The sequence below is a fragment of the Artemia sp. Qi Xiang Cuo genome, chromosome 7 (genome assembly GCF_049724085.1).
Source record: "Artemia sp. Qi Xiang Cuo chromosome 7, ASM4972408v1, whole genome shotgun sequence".
Classification (NCBI taxonomy): Eukaryota; Metazoa; Arthropoda; class Branchiopoda; order Anostraca; family Artemiidae; genus Artemia; species Artemia sp. Qi Xiang Cuo.
In genome coordinates, this window is record NC_142800.1 from 36,480,101 (window position 1) to 36,502,639 (window position 22,539).

At 35.4% G+C, this 22,539-nt stretch overlaps 1 long non-coding RNA gene across 1 annotated transcript in view; it reads right to left on the reverse strand.

Moving 5' to 3' along the window:
* LOC148950220 (uncharacterized) overlaps positions 1–21,322 on the reverse strand; it is a gene marked incomplete at its 5' end in the record, with an annotated part of 29,666 nt that extends 8,344 nt beyond the window's left edge. Inside the window, one exon of the long non-coding RNA XR_016141980.1 lies at positions 21,265–21,322. This is a non-coding gene — a long non-coding RNA (uncharacterized LOC148950220). The remainder of the gene's footprint in view (positions 1–21,264) is intronic.
* Between the last annotated feature and the right edge of the window lie 1,217 nt (positions 21,323–22,539).

Consider the following 22,539-nt stretch of genomic DNA (forward strand, 5'->3'; position numbering starts at 1 on the left):
ATTATTTATGGTCCACTGAACTTTTTAAAGTGTCCAAAATCCTAGACACCGAACCCTCGACATATTGTCTGCAAGACACCAACGATGATGAGATCCTCCGCGGTTTTTATAATTATGAACTACAAAAAGTTAGAAATAGTAGTGAAATTTATCAAATTGAAAAGATATTAAAGAGCCGCACTCGCAGGGGCAAGAGACAGTTGCTTGTTTGTTGGCTAGGATACAACTCTGATTTTGATTCTTGGGTTGCAGTTGAAGACATTAACAAACCCAATGATTTCTATGTGGCATTCATGTCCAATGTCTACGACCCTCTCTACAATGATTTGAATAAAACAAGTGATTTTTGGACGTAAATTTGGCACAATTTAAGTTTAAGGGACTTCTTGCTGTATTGGAAGGTAGTTAATTTAGGTAAATGGTGATGGTCAAGTAAGGCTAATTCAGGATTACTTCAGGAAGATTTTGCTAGTAAATGAATCGAGCTTATAATGTTTAACAATGAAACAAAGAACCAACAGAAATTACAATAATTGTATAAAATCTTTGTTTTCCAATTCCACTTCCTTTGGTAGCTTTTTGACAATCAGAGTACTTTTTGCGTATGACATAAAGTGCAATCCAGGAGTCAAGCGATATTCCAGAACGCCAGAAAAGCTGGGTTGCCCTCCATTCACTTTTGAATCTTACAAAGGACACTAAAATTTTTCATTTCCAATTGAATTAGCTCTTTTTGAAGTTTTTACGACAGCCCCTTCTATACAAAATGCATTGGCAAAACAAAAAATATTGTGTCAACATCGTTTTCTACTTCAGCAATGCTAATGCACTTCATATGATTTCTGTGGTGGTCGGTGTTTACGCTCCTTCCCCAGAATTCCTCCAAGTGGAAAATCGCCCCCAAAACCACGTGCAAAAGACCCCCCGAGAAAAATAATCCCTTGTAAAATTGCCCCCTCTCCCCGAGGCTGGTTGGTCTCCAATCACTTTGGATTATAAAAAAGGACTAGAACTCTCAATTTCTGATCTAAGAAGTACCTTCCGAAGTTTCTGCGACCATGAGGTGGAGGTTTGAACGAGCAAGGGGCAGTCCCCTGTCTATACGCAATAAATTCTGCTCATTTTGGGTTTTAGTGTTCCTCTTTACTAACAGAATAACAGCATAGACCAGAAACATTCCCAGAAGTCATAAGGGAGTAGATAGTAATTTCAGATTTTGTTTATGCGTCTTTTAAAGTTTCTTTTGTATTTTCAACAGCGGGGGGTGTATTTTACACGAATTGATATTTTTCTGGGGGATTTTCCCAGGGAGAAAACGCATAGAACTGGTTTCAGGTCATTTTGAATTTTAATTATTATAGGAATTTATATCTGCTGAATTTATTTCAGGATTGTTATATTTTCTTTGGACTATTTTGTGCAAAATGGCTATCTCATAGTTTTGATCAGATGTATTTGGGAAAGAGAGCTGCAGGGCGGAGAGGAGGACTTTTCCTCGAATCATTTTTTGCTCTTAAAATGGAACTATAACTTTCAATTTCCAATCCAATAAGCCTTTTCTAAAGTTTACAAAAACACCCCTCCCATAAAAAAACCTTATAAAGGTCTTGTTATGTGATCTTTGGAATTTGTTTTGAACAAAATGGCTATCTCATAGTTTTGATCAGATGTATTTGGGAAAGAGAGCTGCAGGGCGGAGAGGAGGACTTTTCCTCGAATCATTTTTGGCTCTTAAAATGGAACTATAACTTTCAATTTCCAATCCAATAAGCCTTTTCTAAAGTTTACAAAACCACCCCTCCCATAAAAAAACCTTATAAAGGTCTTGTTATATGATCTTTGGAATTTGTTTTGAACAAAATGGCTATCTCAAAGTTTCTACCAGATTCATTTGGGGAAAAGATGAAGTGGTGGAGGGGGGTGCTAGTTGCACTGATAATTTTTTATCTTTATAAGGGCATTCGAAATTTCTTATATTACTAATTTGCAACTATTAAAACTTTTAACCCTTGCCCTGAGGGCTTTTGAAGGGGGTGTTTTATCCACAAAGACATAATCACTGGACCTTTCAACTCTGTTGAAAAAAATATGGCTATCTCAAATTTTTTATTGGATGTGTTGGGAGAAAAATGGGTGTTGAAGGGGACTGGTTGCCCTCCAATCAGTTTTGAATCTTAAAAAGGGAAGTAGAACTTCCAATTCTCAATTGAATGAACTCCTTTCAAAGTTTATACGACAACTTCTTCTATACAAGGTAGGGCCCGACCAATATGGATTTTTGGGGTCCGATACCAATACCATACCAATGTATTTTGACAATAAATTCCCCTCCGAAAAAAATCATCATCTAAAGTTTTGAAAAACAATTAAACCAAATGAAGTTCTAGTCTGGACCATAGTTCTATTTTAAGACGGTTTAATTACATTAACACAAATAAATGACAATTTTATTGAAAGAGGTGAAAGAAATTTATTGAAACTGGTTGTTCGAAACTCAAATATAAATAGTGGAAATTACATTTTAATCATTAACATATTAGTCAGAACCCTTTACTTTACATTCATTTGATATGGTCTCTTACTAAGAAATCCATGGTAGGCACACTGGATACAGGTGTGCAACATTTTAAGTTTGGAGGAGGAATTTAGAGGTTGTGTCGACAAGATTGTCTAGTATACCAAAAAATGCGGACACATGAACTAAATTTCCAAACTTAACCCCTGACCACATGTCATGGGTTTAACCGATTTAATCCTGGATATTTCACCCATGCAGATGAACATTCATTAAACAAAAATGTATTTTTTATTGTAGTTGTGTTAGTAGAAGTTGTACGTTCTTGAACTCACCACATTTCGAACATTGTTGGACCAGGTCCTAGTGTGTTGTGTATTGACAACAAATATACTTTGACCTCATTTGACTCACTTCCGCTGCTCTCTCCACCATAGTCAGATTTAGCTAGTTGCTCCACCCTCCAAGCATTGAACAAGCAAAAATTACATTAGGAAGTCTGGTAACATCTTCTGAATAAGTTGCGTAAAAACAAAATTAAAAAAATTGGCCAGTATCTTATACTTTTTTTATGATATCCGAAACTGACCCCATATCTACCCAATAATTTCAGACAGCTGATATATTGGTCGGGCCCTTATACGAAGTGCCTTGATCAGAAAAAAAAACACATTGTGACCGTATCACTTATTTTTTAAAGATTTTCAAACTGATGAGCTTTGCTTTAATTCTAGATCATCAAGAATCCAAAGTTAAATTTTCATTTGCAGTTGGTAATAATCGATAAATATATCGATGTTTCGACAATTATCTTGACTGTAGGCTACTGTTGAAAACAAGGAGAAAAAAAATCGTTAATAGATGAAAGAATACACACTGGCAAAGAATTATCTGCAGATTGTTGTCTTCGCGAAAGAGAAAGTAGCTCCGACAAATACAGCATAAAATTTAAAAATTAGTAGAAAGTAAGTAGATAAGTCAATTTAGTACTGGATAAGTAATTTTAGCCCTACTTTGGTGAAGTGACATTTTTTACAAAAATATATACCTAGTGGGGAAATATTTAATTTTATGTCATAAATTTGCCAAATATGTCCCTTTAATGTCCCAAATTTTTAAAATATGTCCCTTATTTGCCCTATTGTATCATTATATCCCGGCTCATAGAAATATGTCTCTTGGACATGAAATATATCCAGTTGACAATCCTGAATTCCAAATTCTGTGAGCCAGGCATTCCTTTTGCACTAGGACTTAGGAGCCATGCCAAGCCCTCAGGGCTTTCTCCAAGACACTGGTCTATTGTTTATGTACGTAAATTCTAATTTATCAAACTAACTGGTCAATGACGTATGTTTTTGCAAATTTAAATGTTGATGACACAGGCTTATGTAGGATAGGATGCCTATATATAGGAAATATAAATAGGATATAGGAACTATATAAAGGATGCCAACATGCACATTGAGTGCATGTATTAAAGATCCATCTGATAGATTAAAGAAAATACAATCTTCTGTCTGAAAATATGTTACCCCAATCCCCCCCCAAAAAAAAACCTTCTATTGAGACAAAATTTAGCTATAAACTAAGCTATGTACAAGGTTGGGAATTAAAGATTTAAAAGGGATTAACCCCCAGAATTGGATTCATACAAAAATTGTAAAGTTTGCACAACAGGGGGGGGGATAGGGGGCTATCCTTTTTAAATGATAAGACCTAAATTTTTTTATTGAAAGCAGGGATGCCAAAAAGATATTTATTTTTTTCATTTAAAGCGGAGATGGAAGAAAATACTATCAAATTCCCTGGGAAACCATATTAATATTTTGATAGACCCAGGGATCTCCTTTGGGACTTGTTCATTGTCTTGGGTATTTTGCGATTTCTCATAGGCTATTGCCTAATTTGGCTTTTGTGTGTGCTCCCTTTTAATTAGATTCTTTGGATCTTATTGAATGCCACGGCGAATCTATGACTCAGTTTTCCAATCGTTTGAGGTATATCGCCTTTTTTGTTGTCGTCTTTGTACTAGACCCCGGCGCCGCGCCGGCGGATCGACCGAACCCCACCGGCGTGCAGAAGCCAGGCATGGCGCCGGCGTTCGGTCGACGTTAAATTAATTTTGCGGCAATTCTTTATTGCGTCAACCGCAAAGTCGGAGCTTTTCCTTCTCGTGTGGTTTAGTATTTCGATTTTCCTGATTAGAAATTAAGCAGGGCTTGCACTATCCCCGAATTTTCGGGTATTTCTCCGAAAATCTATGCGTCACCCCGAAAAAGAATTTGGTTCTCCGAATCCCCGAAAATCACACAATCACGGTGCTACCCCTATAGATTTATCACCAGTGACTTTCCCTGCATAATATTACTTTGTATACCATAATTCTTCACTACTCTCTTGTTCATTAATTTTCGTCTCTTTTCTTACTTTGCATAAAAACCAGACAGATGCAATTGCAAATATTGCAATATACACAGTTCTTCATATTTCGACAAAAAAAAGTATCGCCTTTATGAAATGAGTTTAAATCATTCCGAATGCAGTTTCCCAATCGCTATTTCTTACATTGTTCGTAGTCAAGAATTTTATTTTCATAGTTGAATAGAATAATAGAACGCATTCACTACTATACAAGCTTCGGCCTTCAGTTGGATTTTGAAATTGACAGCCAACAGATTGTTTCTACAGCTGAATTGTAAGTTTGCAGATTTTTTTTTTAAGAAGGGGGGGGGGGGGTAGGGAGGTATTACATTTAAATGATAATATCTCGAAATTTTCTTTATTGAAAGAAGGGATCCCAAAAAGTTAATTTTATTTTAATTTAAAGCAGAGACGGCATCCTATCAAGATGGTATCCAGAAGGGGGGGGGGTAGTGATCTATCATATTTAAATGATAATACCTCGATTTTGTTAATAAGTTATTTTTTTTGTTTAAAGCAGAGACGGTATCCTATCAAGATGACTCAGTTTTCCAATAGTTTGAGGTATATCTGAATAATTTCGCCTTTTTTGTTGTTGTCTTTGTACTAGACCCCGGCACCACGCCGGCGGATCGACCGAACGCCACCGACAAGAGGCTCGGTTGAACGCCACCGAAGTGTCGTAACGTCGCCCGCGCCTCCGCCAGTATTGGCGGCGGTGTTCGGTCGACTTTAAATTAATTTTGCGGCAATTCTTTATTGCGTCAACCGCAAAGTCGGAGCTTTTCCTTCTCGTGTGGTTTAGTATTTCGATTTTCCTGATTAGAAATTAAGCAGGGCTTGTACTATCCCCGGATTTTCGGGTATTTCTCCGGAAATCTATGCGTCAGCCCGAAAAAGAATTTGGTTCCCCGAATCCCCGAAAATCACGCAATCACGGTGCTACCCCTAGCGATTTATCACCAGTGACTTTCCCTGCAAAATACTACTTTGCATACCATAATTCTTCACTACTCTCTTGTTCATTAATTTTCGTCTCTTTTCTTACTTTGCATGAAAACCAGACAGATGCAATATGCAATTGCAAATATTGCAATATACACAGTTCTTTATATGTTGACAAAAAAAGTATCGTCTTTATGAAATGTTTAAATCATTTGGAATGCAGTTTCCCAATCGCTATTTCTTACATTGTTCGTAGTCAAGAATTTTATTTTCATAGTTGAATAGAATAATAGAACGCATTCACTACTATACAAGCTTCGGCCGTCAGTTGGATTTTGAAATTGACAGCCGACAGATTGTTTCTACAGCTGAATTGTAAGTTTGCAGATTTTTTTCCAGAAGGGGAGGGGGGGTAGGGAGGTATTACATTTAAATGATAATATCTCGAAAATATTTTTATTGAAAGCATGGATCCCGAAAAGTTTATTTTATTTTAATTTAAAGCAGAGACGGCATCCTATCAAGGTGGTATCCAGAAGGGGGGGGGGGTAGCGATCTATCATATTTAAATGATAATGCCTCGATTTTGTTAATAAGTTATTTTTTTTATTTAAAGCAGAGACGGTATACTATCAAAATGGTATCCAGAGGGGGGGGCATAGGGAGTTATTATATTTAAGTGATAGTACCTTGATTTTTTTTATTGAAAGCAGGGATGCGAAAAAGTAGAAAAGTTGACAAAAATTAACAAGATTTTCGTGAATTATACTTGATACAGCACTTGCATGGCTTTATCGTCCAAAGGGAAAGGGACATATGCGTCTAACCCTTTTTTTTCGTATTGATGAAACGGGTTTACTTTGAAAACATTCATTCATAAGTACCAGGCAGATTCACACTAAAACGAATTGGTGTGACGAAAGCATTATCGACATCCCGACCTAACGTTGCGCTCTGACAATGGCGCCCTTGGTCCAGTGCCCAAGTTACATTAAAAGGCCAGGTCATAGTAAAAGCTTTCAATTTGGGAAGTTCAAGGAGGAGTCTTTGACAGGTTTATGACCTCAGGGTACTAGATGTTGCAACGTTCTTCCGTAACTACAGTGGTTCAAAAAATTTTATAACCCCACAAATGATTACCGAAAATATGCACAAATAAATACAACTGTAGCATTTGGAATATTATAGCACTTTTTTCAAAGCTTTGAAGAAAAGCAAAAAAGGCTAAATACCCCTAACTACTCTTGAAAGCAATTTTAATAACACACTCTTTGGAGATTTCCATGGAAATGACCATAGCAGAAGCTTTGAGCCTTTATTTTGACCACAGGTGACTTATTGTTGCGACTTTCTTAAATTTGGTAATTTTTGTGAGGATTTGGAAATCAAAGCTTAAACTCAATAACTGATACTAAGTGTCCTAACATTTTGCATGGATTAAAAATGACGAACTAGGATGAAAATCTCAACATCTTCCTGGAGCTACTTCAGTCTGCACATTATTTCATATAATTATATTTAAAACGGATGAGCTTTTCATTTTTTACCTAAGAAAATAGCCGGCACTTCATTTTTCTTCTTACCGAATAAACCATTAGCTGTTTCTTGTTTCATTGTAATTTAAGTGTTCTCATGTGAAGTGTTCGTCATTTATTTTTCAGGTTGATAAATTTACTCCTTTCAGATGCAGTTTATAATTTGACTGATATTAGGTATTTATCAGTTTATAATTTGGAATGAATCCCCAAAAGAAAAATGAATAATATCAAAAAGAGCAGCCAAAAGCAATAAAAAAGCAGCAGTTCAGCCTTAGCCTACATGACATATATTCTATAAAGAAGCCAAAAAAACTTTAAAATATTTTTTTTTAATTTTTATTAAAAACCAGTTTTTAATACAAGAAGGCTTTTTAGGAATTCAAAAGAGCCAAAAAAATAATCAATATCAAAGTCGCCCATTTCAACTGTTTTAAAGGTGACGAAACAGATATAGGCCAAGGGCATTATGAAAAAATTAAGCTTTTGAGTTCAAAGTTATATTCAAAGTTTTTAACCAGATAACTGACGAATTTTGATATACGGTATTTGAGGTTTTGTATGCAGTAATGCTTGATGAAAAAAATATTAATTTTGATAATTATTTATGTTAAGAATACATAGCTAATAGATACTTCAACTACTCGTATTATGCAAGGGTTCTGAAACGCCACAGCCATTTCGTTTCTACCAGATTTCTACTTCTCTTGATGAATAACGAAGAAGATCAGTTTCCATCCAGCGACTTGTGAATTTTTTAACTCATGAATAGGCTCGAATCTGTTGTAAATTTAAGCTGTGATTTGAGAAAGACTGATGAAAACATTAATGTTTGCGGCCAACATTTTTCACAGCGGCGGCACGCCGCCGACATCTTACCGGCGGCGCGGCGTGGCGCACTGTTTTTGGCCCCGCCACCTCCGGTCTTCCCTCATCGGCGCGGTGCCGGGGTCTACTTTGTACCCCTTTACTATTACCCTCAATTTTTTTTTCAAGGAACACTAAGCTGTTTAACGTTATTTCGCGTGTTTGTTTGAACCATACAGTGACCTAGTTAATTATTAAATAAATTATTTTTTTTAATGTAAAGCTGAGACGGTATCCTAGCAAGGTGGTATGCAGAGGGGGGGGGGGGGGTAGGGAGGTATTACATTTAAATGATAATATCTCGAATTTTTTTATAATGAAAGCAGGGATGCAAAAAAATTAATTTTTTTTAATTTAAAGCAAGAGACGGCATCCTATCAAGGTGGCATCCAGAGGGGGGGGGGGGTTGGGAGCTATCATATTTAAATGATAATACCTCGATTTTTTTTTGAAAGCAGGGATGCCAATAAGTTAATTATTATTTTTTTTATTTAAAGCAGAGGCGGTATCCTATCAAGATGATGGTATCCAGGGGGGGGGGACATAGGGAGTTATTATATTTAAGTGATAGTACCTTGATTTTTTTTTATTGAAAGCAGGGATACCAAAAAGTTATTTTTTTTAATTTAATTGGAGACGGTATTCTATTAAGGTGGTATCCAGAGGGGGGGGGGCCGGTAGGGAGATAATATATTTAAACGATAGTATGTCAAATTTATTTGTTTTTTAAAGCAGAGATGCCAAAAAGTTAATCATTTTTTTAAATTTAAAGCAGAGAAGGTACCTTATCAAGGTGCATGGTATCCAGGGGGGGCGGTTAGGGAAGTATTATATTTAAATGATAATATCTTGAATTTTTTATTGAAAGCAGGGATGACAAAAAATTAATTTTTTTTTTAATTTAAAGCAGAGACGGTATCCTAAAGCGGGTATCCAGAGGGGGGGAGGCATAGGGAGTTATTATATAAGTGATAGTACCTTGATTTTTTTTTTGAAAGACTGGATGCCAAAAAGCAATTTTTAATTTAAAGTAGAGACGGTATCCTATCAAGACGGTATCCAGAGGTGGGGGGCATAGGGAGTTATTATATTTAAGTGATAGTACTTTGATTTTTTTTATTGAAAGAAGGGATGCCAAAATTGTATTTTTTTTTTTAATTTGAAGCAGAGACGGTATCCTATCAAGGTGGGGTCCAGGGCGGGGGGGGGTAGGGAATTATTATATTCAAATAATAATATCTTGAATTTTTTTATCGAAAGCAGCCTCAGTCCACACAAAGTGGATAAGTTGATTTTTATTCACGACAATTATAGCCACATCTCGCAGTTAGAATAGACTTCCAAGTTTGACTGAAGGAACTTTTTCGACCATTTGACCCCTAGATTTTTTGTCCCTCCACACTACTTTGAAAAATACCTTTTTTTTACACATACTAATATTTGGACTTTCATTAGTATACCAGCTTACCCATCACGCGTTGCCACGATCTTAAAAGAAAGGAAATTCAATGAGAATACCCTTAAGGAAAATTTCTAAACGTTCACTATCTTAGTTAAAAGTTTTAAAGTCATAATGTTTTCATTTTAGTTTAATTATAATTGAGAAACAAATTCGAATCATACAAGATTATGTTGAATTGCTATGCATGCTCTTCTAGGTTAGAAAAGCTTGAGTGCAGGAGAATTACAATGCCTCTGTTTTTCAAAAAATGTAGCACTAAACCCTCACATAAAAAAAATAATAAAAAAATATAAAAAAAAATACTCCCAATCCAGTGGCAGTTCTACTATCTCTTGCACCTGGGCCAAAATCCTGATTAGTGATCCCCTCCTGTCCAAATTTTAACAAAAAATTCCTTCATTAACAATGATATTTTCAATTTATTATTTAATTAAAATTTCATGTTTTAATTATTTTTAGTTTATTATTAAAAACTGTTTAGATATTATTGATTATTTGATTTATCACATTTTCTTTATTAAATAATAATTTATTAATTCATTTTTAACTGTGCCTACCGTATTTTAATAAAAATAACATTGTCAAATTTTTTATTTGAAATTTTGCGCCACTGAAATTTCTACGCCCAGGGCAAGTGCATCCTCTATCCCTCCCCAAAAATCGTCTCTTATCTTGTCCCAATTCATTGTCACACTTCAAGATACAGAAAAATTTTTGTCCTGAATTTAACAAAAGAAAATGTAGTGAAAACGGGTGTAATATTTTCAACAAGGGAATGGACAAAAAAAGAAGAAAAAAAAGACAACAACTAACTTTAAATAGTAAAGGATTCCGAATATTTCGACTTTATGTTTTGAAGCATTTATCAACGAACAAAAATATTAAGCTAAATTAAACAAAACATACTAAGAAAAGAAAAACAAAACAATATACAAAACTTACATCTTATTAACTTCCAATGTCACCATACAAATAGCCCAAACACGCACAACAGAATGATTAATTAGGTTTCCTCTTATATAGTAGGGAGTTTATATGTTTTAAACCTTTTCTTTATTAAATAAAAAAACAAGTTTTTTTAAGGAAAGTAAGGAGCGACATTAAAACATTAAACGAACAGAAATTATTCCGTATATGAAAGGGGCTGTCCCCTCCTCAATGCCTCGCTCTGTATGCTTAAGTTTTTTATTATTTAAAAAAATTAAGTTGTGAGACAGAGTCGAACTTTAGTGTAAAGAGCGAGGCGTTGAGAAGGGGATGGCCCCTTTCATATACGGAATAATTTCTGTTCGTTTTAAGTTTTAATGTTGCTCCTTACTTTCAGCAAAAAAAAACCTTTTTTTATTTAATTTCTGAACGTTTTTGAATTAATGCAACTTTGATTTTGGCTCACCGTAAATGTATAATGAAAATGAAATTTGCACATTAATTTTACTTTTTTTTTGCTAAATGACTTTTTCGAAATTTTTTCTGATGTAACTTACAAATTACCTTACGTAACGCACATCTATATTCGTATATTTTTATTACGTATATTAGAGGGCTCACCCCCTTGTCAATACTGCACTCTTTACGCTAAAGTTCAAATTTTGTTCCAATTCCTTACAAATGATCCTTAATTACAAAGGCCGTTAATTAGAATAAATAGCTGTGATGAAAGTACAAAAAACTTTAGCGTAAAGATCGAGGTCGTCTTAAATTTTGATGTTGCTCTTTACTTTCAGTTGAAAAAATTGTTTTTTGTATTATTTAATTTCTGGTCGTTTTTTAAATAATGCTGGGAAATCCGCCGCCCCCTTCCTAGCAATGTCTCTTCCCCCCTGAAAACTTCATCCATGGAGAAAGATCCTCCCAAGTAAAGCCCCGACCCCCCCCCCCAAACTACCCGAAAAAATCCCCACAGAAAACATCTGTATAATTCCCAATAACCAATACTTTATGTAAACGTTGGGCAAAGTTCATAACTTACAAGCCTTCCCCTGGAGACTGTGGGGGATTAAGTCATCCTCAAAGACATAGTTATTGTATTTTTCAACCATAGTGAACAAAATGGTTATCTCAACATTTTGATCGGGTGACTTTGGGAAAACCTTAACGTGGAAGGGGGCCTAGTTGCCCTCCTCTTTTTGTAAGTTAAAAAGGCCACTAGAACTTTTTTAATTTATGTTCGAATGAACACTGGGGGGGGGGGGGCAAATCAAGATTTCATTATTTTACACCAAAGGTTATCAGTAATCAACACAACTAGTATTCGTGATAGATAAAAAGATAAAATAAATACATAAATAAATAGATAAAACTCATAGCCATGGACCAAAGTGGATAGGAGGCAGACGTCACTCCCTAGGCAAACTAAAAAGTCCTTGCCGTTAGGGGGGGGGGGGATTTGATTTTTCAAAAAAATAAAAAAAACCATTAAATAAAAATAAGATTTTCAATCTAAGGGTCTGTTTTTCTGTTACAATATTTTCTTTCTAAAAAGATGCTATTCTAGACCTTTGGTGCCTGTTGTCCATATTTAGATAGTTTAGTTTAATCAAAATATTTATCTGAAATAAGGAGCTGTTCAACTAATTTGTGGGTGGTGGAGGGCTACATAATTTTTGCAGCAATGTTTAGTTCTTAGAAAACACAACCTTAGGTAGGATGAAATGGGCTTTCTGGCCTTTCTTGCAGTGGCCAAGCAAGTTGGGCCATTTAGAAACCTGACATTTTTTATTGACTTTGACTGACATGAAAACTTTGACTGAAAAAACTTGACTGACTTGATGAACTTTTAAACTGAAAAATATCATTGGTGGATGCCAAACAATACATAAAAAAATGTCCACTGTTTTTCATGAGCCAATTTAATTGAATTCACATAAAGTGTATTTTCAAACATTTGCTTAGAGCTAAGACAGGGGCCTAGGGTCAAGTTTTCTGCCATATATCCCTATTCCTCAGTTTATACATCCCCTTAATCCCCTAGTTTTACTTCTGTTATCCTATCCTTACCCCATATCTAAATTTTAGTGAAAAACATTTTACCTTAATTTTGGCTTTTCTATCTCTTTTTCATTTGCTCTGAATTTTATACATTTTCTATTATTCCATTTGAATTTTAAGCCTTATCAAGGACTTCTTCTTCAAAACACAAGTTTATGACTTAACCCTTTCCAACGAAGTTGTTCCAACATGAAACCACCTTTTATATTTTTTTATCATGATCTGTGGTGAAAATAATAAACCACTGGTCTAGCATATGCCTAGCAACGCTATCTGACGGGCAAAATTTTATAGGCAGCCTAACTGACACCTAGTGAGGTGACACCTAGTATTTAGATTGGACCACGTGCTGTTTTTTAGAAAGTTTAAAATACTTAGAAATAGTAGTATCTTTAATGTTTTCCTGTCAATTTGTTCTTTGTGTAGTCAATTACAAGTTAGTAGCATCACAGTTTCAGATATGAAGCACAATAAGGAGAAATTGGACATGAGAGGCTGGTCATCCCCAATGACCACCTTGCAGCATATGCTAAAGTTTTTTTTTTTTGGCATGGTTTGAGCTTGAGACCACTTCAGCAGCTCAACAAAAAAATGAAACTCAAGCAATTTCAACAAAACTGAGTATAGCATCTAAAATCTTAAATAAATTTGTTTATTTTTATTTTTTAATTCTAAATTCTTGATCTGATTGACCACATTGTATTTCAAACAAACTTATAAGCTACTCAGAAAGGTGTTTTGTTCACCCCAATTACTTAAGATGAAATGAAAGTTTTTTTTAGCAATAAATATGCTTATGGATGTCAGACAGTACCATCTTATCAAGATTTCTGGTCAAGTCACAATGAACTCAGAAATAATTACATCTCTGGACTGATGAACATATGCCATTTCTGCTGGCTTCTTGCTCATGTTCAACTCAATGACAATTTGATCTTACCCTGGAAAGGAAGTGACAACTATGACAAACTCTACAAGATCAGATCTCTGATTGACAAACTACGCTCAAGCTTTTGTAAGATTTAAAAGCCTACCAAAGATCAGGCCGTCAACAAAAGCATGCTCAAATTCAAAGGACGCATTGCTTTCAAACAGTATATGCCTATGAAGCCCATAAACAAGGCTACAAGATCTGGGTCAGAGCAGACACACATGGTTTTGTTTGTGATTTTCAGGTCTACACCAGGAAGTTATCTTTCACCAGAGAGTTTGGACTTAGAGAATGAGTAGTTATCAATCTTACCACGGGATTGGAAGGCAAAAATTATCCCATTTATTGTGACTATTTCTTCAGTTCAGTAAACCTCATGGAAAAAATGAAGAACAACAAGCTCTACTCCTGTGGTGCAGTTCAGGCAAAACATAAAGGTCTACCCAAACTCAAAGCTGAAAAAGAGCTGAGGCAAGGTGATTTAGACTTCACTTTGAGTTCAGATGGAATCCAATTGTATGCTGGAAGGACAAACAATGTGTACAACTTCTTTTGACTATTCATAAAGGAAGACAAGTGACAAGGAATGGTAGGAAGGAGAAAGATGGATCTATTACCCAAGTTACATGCCCAAACATGGTCATCGAGTACAACCAGTTTATGGGATGCGTCCACAAAGCTGACATGTTGAAGTCTCAATGGGATTGACAGAAAAGTCAGAAAGTGGTGGCACTGCCTACTGTGGCACTTCATCAACATTACAACAATAAATGCCTTTGTCTTGTTCAAGTTGTCCACTATGCCAGATGCTAACAAGATGACGCTGAAAGACTTTAGATGCTGCATTGTCACTGGTTTGGTTGGAAGTTATTTGTGTAAGGGTGAGAGTGGTCGGCCATCCAGAAAATTGGAAGTTTTTCCCAAATTCAAGCCTTACGTTCCTCCATAAAAGAGATTGGATCAATCAAAACACTTACCTGTTCAAGTTACTTCAAGAAGATGTGCTCAATGTGATACAAAGATTGAGTCCCATTGCACAAAATGGCAATGAGCAGTTTGTAAAGTTCTATAGTGCATGAATAACACAAAGAACTGCTTAAGTTCTTTTCACCAGAAGTGAGGTTTTTTCTGCACATGTTTCGAAGTGGTCTCTACCAAACACCACCTTATATTTCATTTCATAGCTGGAATAAATTTTTTTTTTAGTTCAATATTTGTTGGTTTCTAAGCCCAGGGACACAGGAAATGTAAAAAAAGTGAAATTTTCTGACAATTTCATAATTTGTGCTGGAAAGGGTTAATCTATGTGTGACTAAGACTGTTTGTTCCAGCTTTAAGAAGCTTTTGGTGCTGTTTCTATTTTCTCATCAAAGAATGGCTCTCAATATTAAGTAGACTATATCTAGTCTTTATAAATATAGAAGTCAATATGCTGAAAAGATTAAAAAAAAAGAAAATAAGTAGAATGTATAAAAAAAATAAATCAAAAATGAATATACAGGGTAGAAGTATGTAAGAGATGATATCAAAAATCTGGAGTGAAGATATTTTTTTCTTTTTTTGTAAAGTAGGGGACAATAGAAAAAACAACAAGAAAAAGAAAGAAGTTCATAAACCTACATAGGGCTGACTACTTAATTAAGTTCAAAGCTGCAAGGAACAGAGTTTGAGTACTATCCAGAAAATTGATAGATAATTACAAGGAGGCCATTATGGCAACCTCAAAAATTAACCCCAAGAAGTTCTGGAAATATGCCTTGTAGGCACATGGTTACTGAGCTAATTTGTAATGGAATCCAGTCAAATGATCTTCAAAAATTGCTGATGCCTTTAATGACCTGTTTACATCAGTTTACACACCTGCAGACTCTGCCCCCCCCTACCAAATCTACCAAACTTTGTAATTAACACTCAAGTGTAACCAATAATAATAGACAAGGCTAAGCTTGAATCTGAGATGAAAAAGCTTAATCCAAACAAGTCTCTTGGGCCAGATGGCATTCATCCACAACTCTTAAAGGAAGCTCACACCCAATTAGCCTGCCACTCTCAAGTCTCTTCCAAAAGTCTATTGATGGCAAAGTCATACCATTGGAGTGGAAAGTTGCCCATATCTTGCCAATATACAAAGGAGGTGACAAGACCACAGCTCCCAATTATCAGCCACTAAGTATCACCTTTGCTATTGGGAAAATCCTCAAAGGCATTGTAAATATGGCTGTTCTCAAACATTTGGCCACAAATAACCTTCTATAAAAACACCAACACGGTAGATCAGTTGAAACAAATCTGATTGGTAATAACATTACTCAGCTCCTTGACCAGATGACTCTCTAATCTGTTCAGACAGGCAACTAAATGTGTAAAGGTTCTCAAGGATAAAACGTATGGACATTGATGCAGAGCCTGAAACTACCAACTCTGACATACCATAAATTCAGGGGCAATATGATAATTACCTAAAAGTTGCTCCAGTCTGATGACAAAGATATATTTGAACCTGCCTAGTCAACTAGTACCAGAGGTCATTCAGCAAAATATGAGGGCCTGCACAGCATGCACACTTCACAACCAAACTTGCACAATCAGCTACTCTATGGTCTGGCAAACGGCATTATAAACAGCATCAAGGTGCCAACAGATATTCCTTCACAGATAAATATTCATATCCAAGTTTAACACCATTTTGCATAGCCTAGGCTATGCAAAATGCCTATTTGCATAGCCTAGGATATTTGCACATTAGGGGTGGGGGCAAAGTGTAAACTTCCCTCTCATTTACATCAGAAATAAAATTTACCCCCACCCCTCCTAATGTGCAAATATAAACCTTGAATTGGTATATTTAGGGGTGGGGGTAAAATTCAATTCTAACAAAAATGATTATTATATTTATAAAGAACAAAAAAAGGCATTGAGTGGTATGTTTACTTTATTTGTAAGTCAATAATATGAACTGCAAAAAATTTACCTATACTTAATTTCTGTAAGCCCATCCCTCAAAGTTTCATTTTCCTAACCTACCCCTTTCCAAGATAGCAAAAAGTAGATTAAGTAAAATTTTACCATAAACATTTTAAAATTTCAGGAAATTCATTTAAAAAAATAATATTAGAGCACTACAAGAACTAAGCAGATGGTTTGATCATCAACAAAGAAAGGATAACAAAAATTGATATTTATGCATTATACAGTAGCCATGAAAGATGTCAAGTTTGGTTAATGCTAATGAAATAAAATAGGATAAATATATCATAGTCTAGAAACAAATTTGGGCTACATATTTGCACATTAGGGGGTGGGGGTAAAGCAAAATATGTAACCTAACCTAGGTACCTTTTCCCCCTCTAAGACCCAAAAAACAATAGTTTAAATATTGTTAACTCAATGAGAATATATAATAGTTTAGAAACAAATTTGGCCTATATATTTGCATATTAGGGGGGTAGGGGGTAAAGCATAGCATATATTAAATACATAGCTTAACCTAGGTATCTTTTTTCCCTAAATCCCAAAAAACAATAGCTTAAATATTGTAAACTCAATGATAAACCATGCTTTGCAATCTTTTTCTCTATTGACAGATACCTATTTGACTAGGTTTCCTTTAGCATTTCCCTGTAATGCTACCATATAATGCATAAGTACCCAAAAATTTACTTATGTTTTGTCAACATTCTTGATCTACATTACATACCATATTACCTTTCAGTTTCAGGGGATATATGCTTGCATGTGCTTTTACTGTTTACTCTGGATAAATATCAAAGTATGTTTCCAAAAGCAGCACCTGTCATAATCTCTGGAAAAACTTTCTTTTTGTTATTCATCCCCCCCCCCCCTCCCCTTAACCTGCCTTTGTTGTTCTGCTTCTATTCCTAACTCTATCATTTCCTCTTGTTTTGCCATTTAGCCTATTGCACAAAGCTTATTTTAATAATTCCCTACACTAATTGTAAAGTCTATTTTCCTTGAAAACTTACCTTAAATTGCACTTGCTAGCAATATAGACAATCCAGTGTATGCTAGTTAGTGATTATTGGGCAGTGGGATATCTGCTGTGTCCCATTGAAAGAGCCATGGTTTTGTTGCCCTGTCCTTGTTCAGATTTGATTTGAAGCAATCAATTGTTGTAGATCCCACCATCAACTTGTTTAGGCCATTCCACAGATTTATGATTTAATTGTAGAAAAAATTGTTTCTTTTTCTTGTCTTGGCAAACTTGCAGAACAGCTTTGCTGAATTACCCCTGGTAATAGTTGACTAGGCAGGTTCAAATATATCTTTGTCATCAGACTGGAGCAACTCTTAGGTAATTATCATATTGCCCCTGAATTTATGGTATGTCAGAGTTGGTAGTTTCAGGCTCTGCATCAATGTCCATACTTTTTATCCTTGAGAACCTTTACACATTTAGTTGCCTGTCTCTGAACAGATTAGAGTCATCTGGTCAAGGAGCTGAGCAATGTTATTATCAATCAGATTTGTTTTAACTGATCTATCGTGTTTGTGTTTTTATAGAAGGTTATTTGTGGCCAAATATTTGAGAACAGCCGAATTTACAATGCCTTTGAGGATTTTCCCAATAGCAAAGGTGATACTTACTGGCTGATAATTGGGAGCTGTGGTCCTGTCACCTCCTTTGTGTATTGGCAAGATATGGGCAACTTTCCAGGCCAATGGTATGACTTTGGCATCAATAGACTTTTGGAAGAGCCTTGAGAGTGGCAGTGCTAATTGGGTATGAGCTTCCTTTAAGAGTTGTGGATGAATGCCATCTGGCCCAACAGACTTATTTGGATTAAGCTTTTTAAGCTCAGGTACAAGCTTAGCCTTATCCATTATTATTGGATACACTTGACACTACAAAGTGTGGTAGATTTGGTCAGGGGCAGAGTCTGCAGGTGTGAAAACTGATGTAAACAGGTGATTAAAGGCATCAGAAATTTTTGAAGATCATTTTACTGGATTCCATTACAAATTAGCTCAGTAACCATGTGCCTACAAGGCATATTTCCAGAAGATCTTGGGGTTAATTTTTGAGGTTGCCATAATGCCCTCCTTGTAATTATCTATCAATTTTCTGGACAGTACTCAAACTCTGTTCCTTGCAGCTTTAAACTTAATTAAGTAGTCAGCCCTATGTAGGTTTATGAACTTCTTTCTTTTTCTTGTTGTTTTTTCTATTGTCCCCTACTTTACAAAAAAAAAAAAAAAAAAATATCTTCACTCCAGATTTTTGATATCATCTCTTACATACTTCTACCCTGTATATTCATTTTTGATTTATTTTATTTATACATTCTACTCATTTTCTTTTTTTTAATCTTTTCAGCATATTGACTTCTAGATTTATAAAGACTAGATATAGTCTATTTGATATTGAGAGCCATTCTTTGATGAGAAAATAGAAACAGCGCCAAAAGCTTCTTAAAGCTGGAACAAACAGTCTTAGTCACACATAGATTAACCCTTTCCAGCACAAATTATGAAATTGTCAGAAAATTTTGCTTTTTTTACGTTTCCTTTGTCCCTGGGCTTAGAAACCAACAAATATTGAACTAAAAAAAATTTATTCCAGCTATGAAATGAAATATAAGGTGGTGTTTGGTAGAGACCACTTTGAAACATGTGCAGAAAAAACCTCACTTCTGGTGAAAAGAACTTAAGCAGTTCTTTGTGTAATTCATGCACTATAGAACTTTACAAACTGCACATTACCATTTTGTGCAATGGGACTCAATCTTTGTATCACATTGAGCACATCTTCTTGGAATAACTTGAACAGGTAAGTGTTTTGATTGATCCTATCTCTTTTATGGAAGAATGTAAGGCTTGAATTTGGGAAAAACTTCCAATTTTCTGGATGGCCAACCTCTCTCACCCTTGCACAAATAACTTCCAACCAAACCAGTGACAATGCAGCATCTAAAGTCTTTCAACGTCATCTTGTTAGCATCTGGCATAGTGGACAACTTGAACAAGACAAAGGCATTGATTGTTGTAATGTTGATGAAGTGCCACAGTGGGCGGTGCCACCACTTTCTGCCCTTTCTGTCAATCCCATTGAGACTTCAACATGTCAGCTTTGTGGATGCATCCCATAAACTTGTTGTACTCAATGACCATGTTTGGGCATGTAACTTCGGTAATAGATCCATCTTTCTCCTTCCTACCAATCCGTGTCACTTCTCTTCCTTTATGAATTGTTAAAAGATGTTGACACATTGTTTGTCCTCCCAGCCTACACAGTGGATTTCATCTGAACTCACAGTGTAGTCAAAATCACCTTGCCTCAGCTTTTTTCAGCTTTGAGTTTGGGTAGACCTTTATGTTTTCCAATGCATGTCTTTCTCAGTTTGTGTTTCTGAATCTAAGTATTTGTATGTGTTTTTTTTGTCTCTCACTATTTTTTGCCTTTCTGTCTGGGTGGGTGTATGCTTATTCAAATGCATGTCTTTCTCGGTTTGTGTGTCTGAATCTACGTATTTGCATGTGTTTTTGTCTCTCTGGTGTTTGCTTATTCCAGTGCATGTCTGTCTCAGTTTTTGTGTCTGAATCTACGTTTTTGTATGTGTTTTTGTCTCTCTCACTATTTTTTGACTTTCTTTCTGAGTGGGTGTTTGCTTATTCCAATGCATATCTTTCTTGGTTTGTCTGTCTGAATCTACGTATTTGTATTGGTGTGTCTATGTCTCTTTGGGTGGTGGTGTTGCTTGTTTGTCAGAAGTCTCCTAGAATAAAGGTGCGAAAATAAAGTTAAATTAAAGATGATATATATATCTTACAATCTGACAACTCAGTAACCAAAAGCCCACCGCATTTGTTATGACTTCTAGGGGAAGGCTTCCACTGTATTTGCTATAGTCCTAAGCAGGGGCCTACAGGCCTAGAGAGAAAATAATATTTTATAATAATAGTCAAGGATATATATTCAGTTATTATTGAAAACCATATTTTGATAATCTTATTTTAACTCTGTCAAAAGCCACAGGCATAGAGAGAAAATAATATTTAACAATATTTCCTAATTTTAACTTTCTGTCAAAGGCCAAGTAAGTCATTTGATGCCTTTTTTTATGCTGATTATGAATATAATAAGCATTTCTATTGGAAATGAATTTCAGCCCCCCCCCCCTATATCTGTCAATTCCGGGGTAGGTTCGGTATAGCCTAGATAGGGGGGGGGGCTGAAATTAATTTCCGATCGAAATGCTTATTATATTCGTAATCAGCCTAAAAAAGGCATTGAATGGTGTATTAATTTTATTCCTAACTCAATAATATGATTTGGTAGATATTGACCAAAGTGAATATACCACTCAATGCCTTTTTTAAGCTTTTTACAAATATAATGATCATTTTTTTCAATAAATGAATTTTACCCCCATCCCTATACATACCAATTTGGGTTTATGTTTGCACATTAGGGGGGGGGGGGGTAAATTTTAAACTTACCTATTATTTAAATCATAAATAAAATATAGGCCTACCTTCACCCCCTAATGTGACAATATATATCCTGAATTGACAAATACTTTGCTCAATCAGAGAGAATTACCTAATTAGCCTATATATAATATTCAAAAAAGTTTACCAGACCGGATATTTTCAGGTCCCTGTTGAGGGACCTGAAAATACCTTGCACCAACTCCTTAACACTACTTAAAATGTCCAGCAGGAATAGCAGGATATGAATATGGGAGAGTGATGAATATGACCAAAATTAACTCAAGTTTTTCACTAGGACCGTTTTTTAGCACTAAAGGACTGGGCACACGTAGCTGATTTCGGGAACTGATTTCCAAATCAGCGCCGATTTTAAAAGCGTCGATTTGAGGTTGAAAAATTTTCTAGTTTTCGGCGCCGATTTTCATCATGATGATCACCAAAAAAATACGGATACAAATAAACAGTCAGCCAGAGATATCTGTGGTGAAAGACTCCGCTACTGAGCTAAGAACTAAACTGAAAATTAAGCTGAGATCAATTATGCAACTATTAATAAACTCCAGTTGACTATTTGTGTCCATGATTTTTTATTTTGAAAATCTCGCCCAAAAAAATTTTCTTTCAACCAATTTTTCTTACCGCTATCGTTTGTCCACTGATGCTGAAATTGGTTCCCGAAATCAGCTACGTGTGCCCAGCCCTTAAGATCCTTACATCTTTCTGCAAAGATTATGGTTTTTTAACTCATCTTTGTTCCAAGATCTTACAGCTCACCGATGTTTGGAAAAAGAGTGAAGACCGCCACTGTTTTGCCATATAGAACGATGATGAGAGAACTTTAATGATATGCTCATCATAGGCCCGTTTTTTAGCACCAAAATCTTACATATAAGATCTTTCATCTTTCTGCAAAGATTATCGTTTTTCAACTCATCTTTGTTCAAAGATCTTACAGCTCATTGATGTTCGCAAAATACGTGAAAGACGCCATCTTTCTGCCATATAGAACAATGATGAGAGAACTTTGATGATCTACTCATCATTGTTCTCAGACCGCTGATCAAAGCAGAATGATGAAAGACGTTTGCACAAAAACGACCAAAGATGTAAAATCTTTGTTCAAAGATTTCACTTTTAAGCGTTTTCTGACAAAAGATTAAGATCTTAGCACATTGATGAGTGAAAAAACAGGCCTAGTGTTCTCAGACCGCTGATCAGAGCAGAATGATGAAAGACGTTTGCACAAAAACGACAAAAGATTTAAAATATTTGTTAAAAGATTTCAATTTTAACCTTTTTCTTAAAAAATATAAAAGATATTCGGAATTGGTTGCGTGAAAAAACGCCCCTACTGTGTTTCCAATTATCTTTTCAAACAATCTGTAAAATCTTGACAATTTTCGGGAGAAAATCGGGAGAT